This window comes from Scyliorhinus canicula, chromosome 7 (assembly GCF_902713615.1).
Source record: "Scyliorhinus canicula chromosome 7, sScyCan1.1, whole genome shotgun sequence".
NCBI lineage: Eukaryota > Metazoa > Chordata > Chondrichthyes > Carcharhiniformes > Scyliorhinidae > Scyliorhinus > Scyliorhinus canicula.
In genome coordinates, this window is record NC_052152.1 from 38964312 (window position 1) to 38979529 (window position 15218).

General features: G+C 61.3%; 1 pseudogene; it reads left to right on the forward strand.

Moving 5' to 3' along the window:
* The window catches only part of LOC119969073, an 80385-nt pseudogene that overhangs the window by 34028 nt on the left and 31139 nt on the right, over positions 1–15218 (forward strand).

A 15218-nucleotide genomic window follows, 5' to 3' on the forward strand; every position in this document is an offset into this window, starting at 1 on the left:
GGGTATGGGGGCTGGGGGTGCGGGGATGGTGGGATGGGGTGGGGTATGGGGGCTGGGGTGTGGGGATGGTGGGGTGGAGTAGGCGGGCTGGGGTGCGGGGATGGTGGGGTGGGGTATGGGGGCTGGGGTGCGGGGATGGTGGGGTGGGGTATGGGGGCTTTGGTGCGGGGATGGTGGGGTGGGGTATGGGGGCTGGGGTGCGGGGATGGTGGGGTGGGGTATGGGGGCTGGGGTGCGGGGATGGTGGGGTGGGGTATGCAGGCTCGGGTACGGGGATGGTGGGGTGGGGTATGCGGGCTGGGATGAGGGGATGGTGGGGTGGGGTATGGGGCTGGGGTGCGGGGATGGTGGGGTGGAGTATGGGGGCTGGGGTGCGGGGATGGTGGGGTGGGAGATGCGGGCTGGGGTGCGGGGATGGTGTGGTGGGGGATGCGGGCTGGGGTGCGGGGATGGTGGGGTGGGGTATGCAGGCTCGGGTACGGGGATGGTGGGGTGGGAGATGCGGGCTGGGGTGCGGGGATGGTGTGGTGGGGTATGTGGGCTGGGGTGAGGGGATGGTGGGGTGGGGTATGGGGGCTGGGGTGCGGGGATGGTGGGGTGGGGTATGGGGGCTGGGGTGCGGGGATGGTGGGGTGGGGTATGCGGGCTGGGGTAAGAGGATGGTGGGGTGGAGTATGGGGGCTGGGGTGCGGGGATGGTGGGGTGGGGTATGGGGGCTGGTGTGCGGGGATGGTGGGGTGGGGTATGCGGGCTGGGGTGAGAGGATGGTGGGGTGGAGTATGGGAGCTGGGGTGCGGGGATGGTGGGGTGGGGTATGGGGGCTGGGGTGCGGGGATGGTGGGTTGGGGTATGGGGGCTGGGGTGAGGGATGGTGGGGTGCAGTATGGGGGCTGGGGTGAGTGGATGGTGGGGTGGAGTATAGGGGCTGGGGTGCGGGGATGGTGGGGTGGAGTATGGGGGCTGGGGTGCGGGGATGGTGTGGTCGGGTATGGGGGCTGGGGTGCGGGGATGGTGGGGTGGAGTAGGCGGGCTGGGGTGCGGGGGTGGTGGGGTCGAGTATGGGGGCTGGGATGAGGGGATGGTGGGGTGGGGTATGGGGGCTGGGATGCGGGGATGGTGTGGTCGGGTATGCGGGCTGGGGTGCGGGGATGGTGGGGTGGAGTAGGCGGGCTGGGGTGCAGGGGTGGTGGGGTGGGGTATGGGGGCTGGGATGAGGGGATGGTGGGGTGGGGTATGTGGGCTGGGGTGCGGGGATGGTGTGGTGTGGTATGGGGCTGAGGTGCGGGGATGGTGGGGTGGGTGGGGTATGGGGGGCTGGGGGTGCAGGGATGGTGGGGTGGGGTGGGGTAATGGGGGCTGGGGTGCGGGGATGGTGGGGTGGAGTAGGCGGGCTGGGGTGCGGGGATGGTGTGGTGTGGTATGGGGGCTGGGGTGCGGGGATGGTGGGGTGGGGTATGGGGGCTGGGGGTGCGGGGATGGTGGGGTGGGGTGGGGTATGGGGGCTGGGGTGTGGGGATGGTGGGGTGGGGTATGGGGGCTGGGGTGCGGGGATGGTGGGGTGGGGTATGGGGGCTGGGGTGCGGGGATGGTGGGGTGGGGTATGGGGGCTGGGGTGCGGGGATGGGGGGGTGGGTATGGGGGCTTTGGTGCCGGGAGGGTGGGGTGGGTATGGGGGCTTTGGTGCCGGGATGGTGGGGTGGGGTATGGGGGCTGGGGTGCGGGGATGGTGGGGTGGGGTATGGGGGCTGGGGTGCGGGGATGGTGGGGTGGGGTATGGGGGCTGGGGTGCGGGGATGGTGGGGTGGGGTATGGGGGCTGGGGTGCGGGGATGGTGGGGTGGGGTATGCAGGCTCGGGTACGGGGATGGTGGTTGGGGTATGCAGACTCGGGTACGGGGATGGTGGGGTGGGGTATGCGGGCTTTGGTGCGGGGATGGTGGGGTGGGGTGGGGTATGGGGGCTGGGATGCGGGGATGGTGTGGTCGGGTATGCGGGCTGGGGTGCGGGGATGGTGGGGTGGAGTAGGCGGGCTGGGGTGCAGGGGTGGTGGGGTGGGGTATGGGGGCTGGGATGAGGGGATGGTGGGGTGGGGTATGTGGGCTGGGGTGCGGGGATGGTGTGGTGTGGTATGGGGGCTGAGGTGCGGGGATGGTGGGGTGGGGTGGGGTATGGGGGCTGGGGGTGCAGGGATGGTGGGGTGGGGTGGGGTATGGGGGGCTGGGGTGCGGGGATGGTGGGGTGGAGTAGGCGGGCTGGGGTGCGGGGATGGTGTGGTGTGGTATGGGGGCTGGGGTGCGGGGATGGTGGGGTGGGGTATGGGGGCTGGGGGTGCGGGGATGGTGTGGTGGGGTGGGGTGGGGTATGGGGGCTGGGGTGCGGGGATGGTGGGGTGGGGTATGGGGGCTTTGGTGCCGGGATGGTGGGGTGGGGTATGGGGGCTTTGGTGCCGGGATGGTGGGGTGGGGTATGGGGGCTGGGGTGCGGGGATGGTGGGGGTTGGGTATGGGGGGCTGGGGTGCGGGGATGGTGGGGTGGGTATGGGGGCTGGGGTGCGGGGATGGTGGGGTGGGGTATGCAGGCTCGGGTACGGGGATGGTGGGGTGGGGTATGCAGACTCGGGTACGGGGATGGTGGGGTGGGGTATGCGGGCTTTGGTGCGGGGATGGTGGGGTGGGGTATGGGGGCTGGGGTGCGGGGATGGTGGGGTGGGGTATGGGGGCTTTGGTGCCGGGATGGTGGGGTGGGGTATGGGGGCTGGGGTGCGGGGATGGTGGGGTGGGGTATGGGGGCTGGGGTGCGGGGATGGTGGGGTGGGGTATGGGGGCTGGGGTGCGGGGATGGTGGGGTGGGGTATGCGGGCTCGGGTACGGGGATGGTGGGGTGGGGTATGCGGGCTGGGGTGCGGGGATGGTGGGGTGGGGTATGGGGGCTGGGATGCGGGGATGGTGTGGTCGGGTATGCGGGCTGGGGTGCGGGGATGGTGGGGTGGAGTAGGCGGGCTGGGGTGCAGGGGTGGTGGGGTGGGGTATGGGGGCTGGGATGAGGGGATGGTGGGGTGGGGTATGGGGGCTGGGGTGCGGGGATGGTGGGGTGGAGTTTGGGGGCTGGGGTGCGGGGATGGTGGGGTGGGGTTTGGGGGCTGGGGTGCGGGGATGGTGGGGTGGGGTATGCGGGCTGGGTTGAGGGGATGGTGGGGTGGGGAATGGGGGCTGGGGCGGGGTGATGGTGGGGTGGGGTATGCGGGCTGGGGTGCGTGGATGGTCGGGTGGGGACACCCATCCAGCTGGTGGTACTCTGCAATCCCACGGGCCATGGTGGGTGGTCAATGGAGTGCGCAGCAAGATGGCCACCTTGCAGGCATTGGCAATGCTGGTCCAGTCCTGGACACCGCCCCAGTCCCGTGGCGGTCACCCCGTCCCCACGTCCCGCACCTCCCGCCCCCACATTCCCCCCCCCCCCCCCAAAACCAGCCCGGCTTAATCTCAGGACTGGCAGCCCACGGTCGCGCCTCTCCGTGGCCTACCTTCTCTCTCTCCCTCATCAGACCAGCGCCAGATTCAGGATTTTTAAAATCGCAAGTGAATCTCACCGTCGGGAACTCCCCCCAGTGGAGGCAGATAATCGTGCAGGCCCCGGAGAATACCAGGCCAGCCCCGCTAATGATATGCAAACGACGTTTACTGTTACTGCAGATTGGAACGCATTAATGCCGCTGTCGAGGCAGCAGAGAATTGCAATTTGTTGTGATCGGCGCCGGCCATGATTTTGGTGTCAAAACTGCTTCTCCGCCCAATCACATCATGATTTTGGAGTGGCCAACGGAGAATCCGCCCCTTAACCACGGCCAAGCCATTTCCTAATTAAACATTTACGCCATCAATAGCAATTTATGAATAATCTTCACAATTACAGGACTGGAACTTAAAATACATTTCACTTAATTCTGTGGAAAGCAAATCGCAAACTATTTCCATCAGTACCACCTGGGTGTCAGTCTGGCACTGCCAAGGTGCCCAGGTACCATTTCCAGCTGGTTTAGACACTTCCGGGGAGCCAGAATGGCACTGCGATCGGGCTATGTTTTGCCAGTTTGGGTGTTGGGGGGAAGGGCTCGGGGTCCCAAAACCCTCCTATATTGCGTTTGAGCTGGGGGCGGGGTGCGTGGGGATTGTTTTGAACGCCTTGGAAATGGTGTCCTGATTCTCTCGCTACAATGGGGAGTTCCGGCGAGCGGAGCTCTCCACTGTAAAAAACGGGGCTGTGTGCGGTCTCAGCTGCATGTTCCCCGTTCAGGCCCCTTATTCAATTCATGTCACGTTGAATAGTCATGTGTTTTTCGGCACAGCGTGTGCCGAGAAACATGCGACTAAACGCACTCGCTCAGGGACTTTGTTTCTTTTTGGGAAGATTGTATCCTTTGGGCTGGATTATCCAATTTTGAGACTAAGTGCCGAGGCCGGCGTGGAAACAGTGGTGTTTTATGACAGAAAAAACGGCTCAAGAGCTGCACTGATTCGGCTACTTTAAATGGGCTAGCAGCATCGCCACATGGAATGCAATCAAATCCATGCAAAAGGGTGCCGGATTCGCCGGGTCCGTGATTGGCGCATATGAGGCTCACACACCGCAGCCACACTTAAACAACCCATCCCCCCACACACACCGTCCCAGCCAACAGGACAGCTGGAAGGAGAGCAGCGCCACGGTTCCGGGACACCCTCGTGGACGGTGTGGAGGAGAGAATGATGACCCTTTACCCCGGCCCGGGAGGAATGCCTCCAGGCTCCGCCGTTCACCATGCCTGGGCGCAGGTGGCAGAGGCGGTCAGAGCCGTGGATACGTCGCCCGGACTGGCATGCAGTGCCGGAAGAAACTCCACAATCTCCTCAGGGCTGCCAGGGTGAGTAGGCAGCGCTGTGCTCCTGGCACTAACGCTGCCCCCCCCCCCCCCCACACACACTCGCAACCTGGCACCTCCCTCCGCGGGGGACAGCCGGATGCGCACCCTGCCCCACATGCCAGCACCCATGCCAGCCGCCATCTACCCAACCCCTAGGCTTCATGTACCAGAATGTCTAATGGTTGTGCTGTTTGTGTTCCCCCCCAACCAGAACTGCGGACCCTCACCGTGCCCGGGCAGAGGGTACTGGACGTGGTCGGCGGCCCGGAGGAAAGGGAGGTCGCCGATGCGGAGTTCGGCAGAGGGCAAGCAAGTGAGACCCTGATTAGTTGCAGACACCATGACACATCTGTGGAGACCACCCCCTCATCCCCCTCAACCCACACCACCCTCACCCCCCAACCCACACCACCCTCACCCCCCCAACCCACACCTCCCTCCCCCCCTCCCCCACTCCCCCTCACACCCCACCCCAGTCCGCTGTCTAATCAGACATGCCGTCTTGTGTCTTACAGGACCTGCCGGAGATGGGGCCAGTCCATCCAGAGTCTCCCCTGCCCCTAGCCAGAGAGTCGGTTCCCCCAGACAGCCGAGCACTGACGGGGAGAGCAGCCTGAACACCAGCCCTCCGCCCGAGACTTAGGGACACCCCGGAGCTTGGGTCAGAGGACATGGACTTTCCATCACAGCTGTCTCCAACACACTCCACCATCCCAGAGACTATCACCTCGGTTGGGTACGTTAGTGAAGAGGCTCCTGGGATACTATCTGGTGTGCACCACACATCGCATCTTGTACAGCAGGTGGAGGTAGGAGCAGCCGAGTGGCCGGACCCGAGGAACTAGCTGCTGTCCAGACGGTTCCCGGGCTGGAGGCATTGGGGGCGACCGTTACGGTTATGGATCAGCGTGTCCAAGGCCTCGGCGGACATTCTTTGCAGGCGGTGACCGAGGCCCAGTGCAGGGCTGCCCTCTTACAGGCAGCCATGTGCCAGAGGCACCTGGACATTGCAGCGACGCTCCTCAGCAAGGCCCAGTCACAGCAGGTCATGGCTGGAAACGTCGGCGGCATTGCCCAGGCGCTGGGCAGCATGGCGCAGACACTGGGCGGGGTGGCTCAGACCCAGAGGGAGGTGGCACAGTCACTGGCTGATGTGGCACAGATCAACAGGGTGGTGGCACAGTAGCAGCGTGATGGGGTGCAGTCCCAGACTGAGATGGTTCACCCCTGTGCTCCATGGCTGCGAGCGTGCAGACCCTGGTCGAGACCAGGGCGGGCATCCAGGACTGGCAGCGCCAGGTACTCCGTTCGCACCCCTGTCCAATGGAGTAGCCCGGGGGCCTTTGGGCACCCCAAGAGAGGAGGAGGTGATGGGGCCCATGCCGGTGACTCCCGCAGGGGAGGTGCCTGAACACCAAGCGAGAGGGAGAAACTCGAGGAAAAAAACACTGATCACGAAACACAATTCTGAAGGTTGAAATTTGCCCCGATGGGAAAGCAAAAAAATGGAAGTAACCCCTGGGAAGCAAAAAATAATTTTGGATTGTGTCCAGGAATATCGATTTTCCACTTAAGGGACAATGTATATCTGTGAAGTGAGTTTCACTGTTAAAAATAAAAGCAGAAGGTTCTGTTCCATAATTTATGGTATACGTTGTTGACAAAATACTGATCCATAGCTTCCAACGAGCATTGGAAAGTGATGGCCCACTGGAATTCCAAGAGTTTAAAGCGCAGTGACCTGCTCTGTAAAAATACATTCTAACCTCCAGTGGCTGGAGCTGTTTGAGGCCTGCAGCGAAAGAGTATCCAGCACAGTCCAGCTCTGGCAAACTCAGGGAGGCCACACCCTCTTACTGGTTACCATAAAGCAGCTAGGATAAAGGGCCCAGTGAGGTTAAAAGACCAGGGAAATGATAAGTGACCAAGCAAGGTGAATGGGATTTTGCTGGTCAAGATGGGGTGGGAGGGGGGAAAGGAGTCCAGGTGGGCCAGGGGAGTAAATTTGGGTTGGGAGGATCAGGGAGTGTTCAGACCGGGAATGGGGGGTCAGGTCGCAGTTGAGGGAGAACAGTTTATTAGAGGTGGGTCAGTTTGGGAGGGTGATGACAGGTTGAGTTGGGCTGAGAGAGGGGTGGTTGGGGGAATCCCAAGGTGGGCGGTGGTAGTGATGCGGGGTTGGGAATATCCTGGGAGTGGGGGGGGGGGGGGGGTGAGAAGTCCAGAGTGTGGACGGTGTCCCGTACGGAATTCGGTCTGGTTTTTTGAAACAGTTCTGTTGAAGTTAGAAGTGGTTTTATTTGTTTTAACTCTCTCAGAGTAACTATTAGTGTAACACTGGCTGAACCACCCAAAGTTAACAATTTCTATCACTATGTCGGATGATTCTCCACGCAATGCAATTGTCCAGAGAAAGTTAGTGTTACTGGTCGATTGCCGGGTAAACCCTCATCTGTGAACTTCCTACTGGGATTCCGCAACACATCTTTGGGGCATCCTCCCAAATCCGATGCTGGGGAATCAGGCAGTTATGGCCACGTTAGTCATTACTGCTTTTAATCTATTTGTTACAGTAAGTTGCAAATTGTATAAAGCACAGGTGAGGCCACAACTGGAATATTTTGTGGAGTTCTGGTCGCCACATTCCAGGAAGAATGTTATTGCTCTGGAGAGAGTGCAGAGGAGGTTTACAAGACTGTTCTCAGGGCTGGAAAAGTGTGGCTATGAGGAGAGATTGGAGAGGGTGGGGTTATTTTCCTTGGAACAAAGAAGACTGAGGGGTGACTTAATTGAGGTACAAAATTATGAGGGGAAGAAATAGGGTGGACTAAATAAAATTGTTTCCTCTGGTGGAGAATTCTAGAACCAGGCGACATAGATTCTAGATAAACCGCAGAAGGTTTAGGGGGACATGAGGGGGAACCTTTTTACGCAGAGGGTAGTGGGAGTCTGGAATTCGCTGCCCGACTATATTGACTGGAACTCACTTAGTGCTAGGGGCATGGATGGGGCAGAGCTTATAAGGCGCATCCAGGGGGGCGTCTTGAAACAGTATGTAGATAGCTCAATCAGAGAAGGGGCCATACTGGACCTAGTGTTGGGGAATGAGCCTGGCCAGGTGATCGATGTTTCAGTCGGGGAGCAGTTTGGGAACAGTGACCACGGGCGGGATTCTCTGACCCCCCCCCGCCGGGCTGGAGAATCGCCAGGGGGCAGCGTGAATCCCGCCCCACTGCCCCGAAACCCCGACGCTGGCTGCCGAATTCTCCGGCGCCAGTTTTTTGGTGGGGGCGGGAATCGCGCCGTGCCAGTCAGGGGCCGTTGGCAGTGGGCCCCCCCGGCGATTCTCCGCTCTGCGATGGGCTGAGTGGCCGCCCGTTTTCATCCAGTCCCGCCGGCGTTAATGACACAAGGTTTTTACTGGCGAGGCCAGACACTGAGGGCAGCCTGTGGAGTCCTCGAGGGGGGGGGGGGTAATCTGGCCCCGGGTGGGGGCCCCCACGGTGGCCTGGCCCGTGATTGGGGCCCACCGATTCGTGGGCAGGCCTATGCCGTGGGGGCACTCTTTCCCTCCGCGCCGACCGCTGTAAAGTTCTGCCATGGCCGACGCTGAGAAGAAAATCCCTGCGCATGCGCTGGATCACGCTGGATCCTCCTAGCTCTCCAGCGCATGTGCTGGGATCACGCTGGATCCTCCTGGCTCTCCAGCGCATGCGCTGGGATCACGCTGGATCCTCCTAGCTCTCCAGCGCATGCGCTGGGATCACGCTGGATCCTCCTAGCTCTCCAGCGCATGCGCTGGGATCACGCTGGATCCTCCTGGCTCTCCAGCGCATGCGCTGGGATCACGCTGGATCCTCCTGGCTCTCCAGCGCATGCGCAGACCCGCGCCAGGAGGCGGAAGCCCTTCAGCACCGGTTGGCACGGCACCAACTCTGCCGGCGCCGGCCTAACCCCCGAAGGTGCGGAGGATTCCGCACCTTCCGTGCGGCCCGACGCCAGAGTGGTTCACGCCATCCTCGGCACCCATACGGCCCGCCCTGCCGGATACTAGAGAATCCCAGCCCACAATTCAGTAAGCTTTAAGGTACTGATGGATAAAGATAAGTGTAGTGCTCAGGTGAAGGTGTTAAATTGGGGGAAGGCTAATTAAAACAATATTAAACAAGAACTGAACAATGTAGGTTGGGGGCAGATGTTTGAGGGCAAGTCAACATCTGACATATGGGAGGCATTCAAGTGTAGGTTCATAGGAACTTAGGACCGGCCCGTTCCTGTAAGAATAAAGGATAAGTATGGCAAGTTGCGGGAACCATGGATAACGAGAGATATTGGGCGCGATTCTCCACACCCGCGGAAAATCGGGAAGTCGGCCGTGAAAATGGCCAACTTTGCCGACGGCCTGACACGGCCCCGTTCCCGAGGTATTCACGCCTGGGAAATGGGCTAGGAGCAGGGCCGCAGCAATTACGTGCCAAATTACGTCGGAACGTGGCGACGCCACGAACACATGACGCCCACGTGACGCCGCCCGAAGTCGTATAAAGGCACGGGCGAGCAAAGCAACGGGAGGCCAGAGATGTCGGAGACTCGAGGGCAGCCCCGAGGTTTGCTGAGGCTGACGTCGAGACGCTGCTCAATGAAGTTGAGCAGAGGAGGGGCATCATCTACCCGAGAAGAGGGCATCGCCACCCTGCAAGCGTGGTGCACCAGGCCTGGCGAGAGGTGGCTGCTGCCGTGAGTGCTGTGGGGCAGACCCCTCGCTCTGGGGAGCAGTGCCGTAAAAAGCTGTACAATCTCACCAGGGCTGCCAGGGTAAGTGCCAAGACGGTGCCCCCGGGTCACAACCATCCTTCCCCCCCCTTTACTTAATCACCCACCTCCCCCCCTGGCATGGGGGTGGAGGGGGAGGGGGGCAGTGTGAGTGGAGGGTGGTTCACCAAGTAGTCACAGATCCAGCGCTCTGGCCCCCCTGGAGAGATGCAATGGTTTAGTTACAACATGACCCCCAATCTGTGCCTATATCTGAACAGCCTGCTGATACCTGCCGAATTGTAATGAGCTACCTATGCCCCCCCCCCCCCCCCCCCCCCCCCCCCCCAACAGGACAAGACCGCTCACAACACCCGTGAGCGGAACAAGACTGGAGTGGGTTCACCCATTCTACACCCCCTCACCACGTTCGAGCAGAGGGCACTGGACCTTGGGGGGTCTGCCACCCGGGATGTCGTACAATGCGAGGTTGGCGGAGCGGAACCAAGTGAGACAACCCTGCATGACAACCGCCCCCCCCCCCCCCCAGCCCCATCCTCTGTCACTTCACACTCTGCCCACTGGGACACCTCCCCCATCCTCTGTCCCTTCACACCCTGCCCACTGGGACACCTCCCCCATCCTCTGTCCCTTCACACTCTGTCCACTGGGACCGTCCAGCACCCGGTCGAGCGTCTCTAAATAACCCATTTCATTCTCTTCCCTAGGACATGATGCCGTACGACCAGGGCCGTCTGCCTCCAGTCGGAGACAGTCATCTGCCCCCACCGCACCCAGGGCCGCACGACAGAGGGTGCCCGATCAGCGGGGAGTCCCATCCTTCCCCACCGAATCTGTGGAGCAGGACGCCCAGAGGGCGGCGAGAGAGGGAGAGAGAGAAATGGCCTGCGAACGCCCTGCGGCCTCTCAGCGGGCGAATGACATAGAGGAGGCGTGCACCGAAGACGACCTCGAGCCTGCGGCACAGCTATCTCCCACACCATCCACCACCCCACAGACACTCACCCCGGCTGGCCTATTTAGTGATGAGGCTCCTGGGTCACAGTCTGGTTCGCACATCACTGCTGAGCAGGTACAGCAGGTGGAGGTCGGAGCAACCGAGGGCCCAGACTGTCGGAGGGCAGGCCAGGCCCAGCATCCAGCTGGCTCCCAGACGTTTTCCGAGTTCCTGGAGTTACTCGACCCACCCGCACAGCCGATGCATCAAGAATCCCAGGGACACAATGACGGGATGAGGGCCATCTTCCAGCATCTGCATACGCAGTAGAGGAGTCGAACCTCGTCCAGGAGCAGGGAGTGGTGCCGCTCATGGCAGCAACCCAGGCCGACATCGCAAGGGTGGCATCCGCGGTGGAGGCAATGGGTCAGGTTCTGCGAGGCGTTGGGCTTAATGTGCACGCGTCATCCACGGCCCTGGACAGGGTTGCCCTCTCACAGGCAGCAATGCGCCACAGCCAACATGACATTGCCGGCGCGCTGCGGGCCTTGGCCGAGTCTCAGCAGGTCATGGCCCAGTCGCAGCACGCCATGGCACAGTCACAGCAGTCGATGGCACAGTCCCAGCAGTCAGTCGCCGAGAGCATCAACCGCCTGACACACGTGCTGGATGGCGTCGTGCACACACAGGTTGAGATCGCACAGTCCCTGGCGGGAATGTCTAACTCCCTGGACTCCGTCTCTGCAAACCTTCGGATCCTAGTGGAGACCATTTCAGGCCTCCAGGACTGGCAGCGCCAGGTGTCGGTGGGGCGACGGGGCACCCTCCCGCTCACACCTCTGTCCCACAGTGAGGCCCGGGGGCCACCGGGCTCCCCGAGGGAGGAGGCGGTTTCGGGGCCCGTCCCATTAACTCCATCACGGGACGTCCCGGAATTCTCGGCCTCCCCCCGTCCCATCCCTGGTGCATCGGGTGGGCAGCAGGCAGAGCAGGGTGGCACCACGTCGTCCGAAACGCTCGCAGAGCAGCCTGGCTCATCAAGGCCGGGTCGCCCCTGGAAACGCTTGCCGAAGGAGAAACTAGTCGAGGGGGGCGATTCGCAACAATCCTCCTCCACTCCTGCTGTATCATCTGGGGAGTCACTTAGACGTAGTGGTAGGGCCCGTAAGACAACAAAGAGAGACACAGAGTAAGTTGGCACGGGTGAAGGGCACAGTTTAGTTGTAGGGGCTAGGGCATCTGTAAATTATTGTTAACATTAAACTCACTGTTCCACCTTACTTGTAATACCGTGTGATTGTTCCACAGCCACAGGGATCGTGATGGTGACCGAGTGTCGCTGGGGTTGAAGAGTGGTGAAACCTCGTTGCCGGGTGTGTAGTCCCTCCCCCCCCCCACCCCCTCCCACAGCTACCCCACGCGGGCACGTGATGGAGTGTCCCTGACGAACTCAGCGGCCACCAAGGTGGATGGTTCAGCTATTGCCATGGGCCAGACTCTCTGTAACGATTCTGAGCTCACAGCTCATCGCAGAGCGGGCTGTCATCATTCCACATGGCACTGATCACACCCGCTGACACAGCCATCAATGCTGTGCCATACCGCTGTGCCGCAGTGGTAAGGGTGATGTCGAAGTGGAGCAGTGTACACGGAGAGCGGGTGTGGGGGGGGGGGGGGTGCTGGCAGTTGTGTGTTGACCCTCTGCGCGACTGGCGATGCAGGTGGTGGTTTGGTGTTCAGCGGGGACGTCGCATGCGACGCGTGAACCGTGCTGCCACCAGGGCGTCGCGTGCCTGACGTCCTCGCCGGGTCCGTCGTGCCGCCTCCTGGGCATCACCAGCACCTGGGTAGTGTCTGCGTGCTGCTCGAGACACTCCGCCAGCCTCCTCCTCCTCCCTCTCCTCCTCCTCCTCCTCTGTGCTGGCACCACTGCCACTGGCTTCTCCCTCCGCCTCCTGCAGCAGATCATCTCCCCTCTGCATCGCGATGTTGTGCAGCGCACAGCAAACCACAACAATGCGAGCGACCCTGTCGGGCTGGTACTGCAGGGCCCCTCCGGAGCGGTCCAGGCACCTGAATCTCATCTTCAGGAGCCCAAGGCAGTGCTCCACCACACCCCTGGTTGCTGCATGGGCCTCGTTGTATCGGGTTTCCGCATTTGTCTGAGGCCTCGGTATAGGCGTCATCAGCCAAGACCTCAGCGGATAACCCCTGTCGCCTAGCAACCAGCCCCTCAGCCGGGGGGGATGTCCCTCAAACATCGCAGGGATGTACGACTGCGCCAGTATGTAGGAGTCATGCACACTCCCTGGGAACCTTGCACAGACGTTCATGATCCTCATGTGGGGGTCGCATACCACCTGGATATTCATGGAGTATGTCCCCCTCCTGTTTGTGAAGACCTCCCTGTCCCCTGCAGGCGGGCGCATGGGGACGTGAACACAATCGATGATCCCCTGCACCATCGGTATCCCGGCCACGCTGGCAAATCCACGAGCTCGGGAATCTTGACTTGCTCGGTCCTCGGGAAAGGTGACGTAGCGATCGGCGATGGCATGCAGGGCGTCGGTCACATCCCGGATACACCTGTGCACCGATGACTGGGAGATCCCGGAGAGGTCCCCGCTCCGAGACTGGAAGGAGCCGGTCGCATAGAAGTTAAGAGCGACAGTCACCCTGACAGCAACCGGGATCGCGTGTCCTCCCCCCGTTCCACGTGGGGTGAGGTGCGCCACGAGGTGACAGATATGTATCACTGTCTCCCTACTCAACCGGAGTCTCCTCCTGCAGGTGATGTCCGTCGTTGTTAGGAAAGAGATCCGGGCACGGTACACCCTCGGCCTTGGTCGTCGCCTCTGGCGCCCTGGCTGCACCCTCACTCTCTCCTCCTCCTCCTCGCCCCCATGCTGCTCGACGACTGGCAACTCCTTGGCCCTTCCCTCTGCTGCTGCAGCTGGCCTTGGATCCACTGCGGGTTGTGGGTGTGGATGCTGCTGCATCGCCAAATGCAGTGCAGCGGCCCCAACCACTGCGCAGAACATAGCCGTTCTGTTCACAGACATTGTGCTAACCTACAGAAGGGTGGTGGGGGCAGAGAAACGGGACATGTTAGACCAAGGTTAGCCGACACCTCGGCAGCCGCCTGCCACGGGATACCTGTGTGTCCTGGTGGCCTGGTCGCGCTGCTGACACGCGGGCAGTCTAACCCCTGGTCACTTTCTGCATCCAACGGGCAGTTAACTATGTCCTCCTCACGGGTGCGTCAGTGGCCTGTGGCCGTAATCCACAGGGCAACCAGCGGCCGTGTCCTCGTGAGCGGCACGCTATGGCATGGTGGCTTACATTTTGTAACCGGGGTTGGACGAGTCACTCGCTCCCTCTCTTCCTACCCCCTGTGGTGGTATGATTTGCATAGCTGTCTGCCATTGGTGCAGAACACTGGCTTACCATTGGCCCTGGTCGGTCATGTGCCTCTCGACCGATTGGTTGAGACCAGTCATGTGACGGCTCCCCAATTGGTCGAGAGGCTGAGTTAACCCCGCCTCAGAGTGAGGTATAAATACCCAGAACGCCCGGCGGTTGTCCATTTACTGTAGTCGACTGCAGGGCTAACTTCTAGCTTATTAAAGCCTAACTTTTGTACAGCAACTCGTCTCGCGTTCGATTGATGGCTCATCACCCCCCCACTCCCACTCCCCCCCCTCCGTCTCCCACACTCGCCCCTCCATCTCCCACACTCCCCCCTCCGACTCCCACACTCCCCCCTTAGTCTCCCACACTCCCCTCCTCCATCTCCCACACTCCCCCCCTCCGTATCCCACACTTACCCCCTCCATCTCCCACAGTCCCCCTCTCAGTCTCCCACTTCCCCCCCTACGTATCCCACACCCCCCTCCGTCTCCCCCCCCCCCCCCGCTCTGAACCCCCCCCCCGTTCTCGGGGATGCCTTCCCCGTTGTGGCCAGACTCCAGCAGTGCACTGAGCTGTGCGCTGAGCGGTGCGCTCACCTCCTCGATGCTCTCGTCAGCCAGCACGACTGGTTGACGAACTTGAAAAGCAGGTGTGGTGGCCGGCGTGAAAACATTACGTGATGACGTCGGGACTTCGGCCCATCCGGGCCGGAGAAAAGCGGGGGGCCTAAAAGTCGGGCTTTTGGTCGTGTCGGGGGGGGCTGTCGAGCGCTTTGCCGGGAATGCTGACGTGAAGTTTGTGCGGGGTTCAGAGAATAGCGGGAGGGCGTCGGACCGGCGTCGCCGTAAAAATCGGCGCAACCCGCTATTCTCCGAACCGGCGTGAGAGCGGAGAATCGCGCCCATTGTGCGCCTAGTCAAAAAGGAAAGGATATATTGGTGGTCTTGAAAAACATTAAGGTAGGCAAGTCCCCAGGGCTGATGGGATATACCTCAGAATACTGAGCGAGGCAATGGAAAAAATTGCTTGGGCGTTGAGAGAAATGTTTGTATCCTCACTGACTATAGGGGACGTCCCAGAGGTTCGGAGAATAGCCAATGTTGTTCCTTTGTTTAAGAAGGTGTAGCAAGGATAATCCAGGTAATTACAGGCCAGTGAGCCTTACGTCAGTGGTAGAGAAATTGGAGACAAATACATG